Raw genomic sequence first — 2,516 nt, 5'->3', positions numbered from 1 at the left:
TGGTTGCATCCATCATGTTTGAGTACTATGTTCAGCTCTGGGGCCCCCAACATAAGAATGTGGACCTCTTGGAGCGAGTCCAGAGGAGGGCCACAAAGATGATCAGAGGGCTGGAACACCTCTCCTATGAAGACAGGCTGAGAGAGTTGGGGTTGTTCAGCCTGAAGAAGAGAAGGCTCTGGGGAGACCTTATAGCAGCCTTCCAGTACCTGAAGGGGGCCTACAAGGAAGATGGAGAGGGACTTTTTACAAGGGCATGTAGTGATAGGACAAGGGGTAACGTCTTTAAACTGAAAGAGGGTAGATTTAGATTAGATATAAGGAAGAAATTCTTCACTATGAGGGTGGTGAGGCACTGAAACAGGTTGCCCAGAGAAGTTGTGGATGCCACATCCCTGAAGCGTTCAAGGCCAGGCTGGATATGGCTTTGAGTAACCTGGTCTAGTGGAAGGTGTCCCTGCCCATAGCAGGGGGGTTGGAACTAGATGACCTTTAGAGGTCCCTTCCAACCCAAACCATTCTATGATTCTACGTTTGGCCAGATCACACGCAATAAAACCATGGGATGTAGGCACTCACCTAGGAACTACTAGAAGGCTCACCTTGGTACTTAAGACAGGGAGTAACATTGCACAAAGCATCCCTTTACATTCACTAGTGTGAACTCTGGGTTATGATAACAAGCAACAAGGCAGTTCAAGCCCTTACTACACTCCTAGGCCCAGGACCTTGGCATTACTACTCAGGCAGAAAAAGCCCCAAATGGTTTTCTATTTTGGACCTGGTACAGCCAGGCAACAGAAAGGGGTGCTCTGATCACTCAGGCTGATATCTTAAAGCCTGTTTTGGTTCATGACACTGCTGGTGCAACCATGGCATACCACCACACCAGCGGGACACAAAGCATGCTGAAAACTCTGTAACTGGGCTGCAAAACTAAACAGCTTCACCAGGCACAAGCAGAGCTGTTCATGGAGGTTACAGCTTCATCTCCCAAAAGACACAGCCACTTTGGCTGAGTGCTTTGGGAGACTGGATTCAAACGGCAGCTGGAAAGACACTGAAGAGCAGCAGGAAGATGCAGTGTAGTCAGGTCACCAGGGCCAGCCCTCAAAGAAATAAGTGCAAGGTAGTGGATGCGAAACCACAGCTTCAGCCCTTTGCATTGTGAAAAGGAGAGAGCAGGCTAGTGGATCTGGAGCTTTGGGAAGGGCAGGAATGAAGAGGTCTTTTCTTTTAAACCAGCCCAGAAGGAAAGAGCCAACCAGCCCTTGACATGGATGAAGGTGGAGTCCTGACTCATGCCAACTCCAGTCAGGACTACTTAAGCTAAAGGAATAAGGATAATCTCCAGAAAGTGATTATGTGATAGCAACAGCAGCTTCTCATTGTTGCACTACCCTGCATGATCTTCTCAAAGAGGGACAGTTTCAGTGCCCCAAAAGACATTCAGTGGTGAAACAAACTCTGGCAAAAGTGGGCTTTCGTCATGAAGGTACATTGTGTGCAGAGAATGACTCCCTCCACTCCAACCCACACAGCAATCTGAGGTCGGTTTTATAAGATAAGTACATAGAAAGACAGAGCTTGGAAACACGCTATGTTCCCACAAATCCATTAAGATGCACTAGCACATGTGAAGTGTGCCACGGCATTAAAGGCAGTTTGTGAAGAGCAACCATGATTTAGGGAACTCTGTCGAAGCAGAAGATGATGTTAAATAGCATGGTTTACCTGCTACTCACTTTCAAGAGACCTTTGATGCTAGTTTATCTAATCATAACATTGTTCACTGTACTTTGAACTCTCCTAGAAGCCAATAGTCACTGGTTTTAAAAATAGTTTCTCCAGATTCACTTGCCATTTTCTCTGCAATGCTCCAAGTTTCTTGCCCTCCAGAGTCTCCAGTTTGCCATCAGGCATCTGGCCAATATGCAGCATACCTCTCTGTGCTTTTTATCTCTGCAATCCAGAATTGAGTGGCTCTGGTTTCAAGCCAGCAGTTCCCACATTGCTGGATGCACGTGAGAAAGGCTACCCCTAACACACCCCATGCAGGGTATACAGGACTCTACAGTACCTTTCCACAGGCATGCACAGTGCATCAATTCAAAAGAAATAACAAGATTGTTATCCTATGCAAACAATATTTTACTTAGAATCATTAAATGCTTTTACATTTGAAAAAGATATTAGCAGAATACTCAAAGAAAGCCAGTATATGCATCAGTTTGGTGGCTAAATCATGATATTTAGTTCATTTTCTATTTCTTTCATATTTAATGGACCCATCTTAAAATGTTGCAGAAAAACTTGATGTTAACATAGGGGTCAAAACTGGGCCACTCAGCAGTATATGTTCTTTTTAAGCAAAAAAGGTTCAATATCAATGTTATTTTCCTCCCCCTTTTTTCTTCTTTCCATTTAAAAATAGATTAACATCCTTCACAGGACCATCTTCTCTACACTGCATAAGGTGCCCAAATGTTAAGGGCTCTAATGAATTCAGGGGTTTG

Source organism: Aptenodytes patagonicus, chromosome 2, assembly GCF_965638725.1.
Source record: "Aptenodytes patagonicus chromosome 2, bAptPat1.pri.cur, whole genome shotgun sequence".
Taxonomy (NCBI): Eukaryota; Metazoa; Chordata; class Aves; order Sphenisciformes; family Spheniscidae; genus Aptenodytes; species Aptenodytes patagonicus.
The sequence above is the reverse complement of the archived record's forward strand: the minus strand, read 5'-3'. Positions refer to the sequence as shown.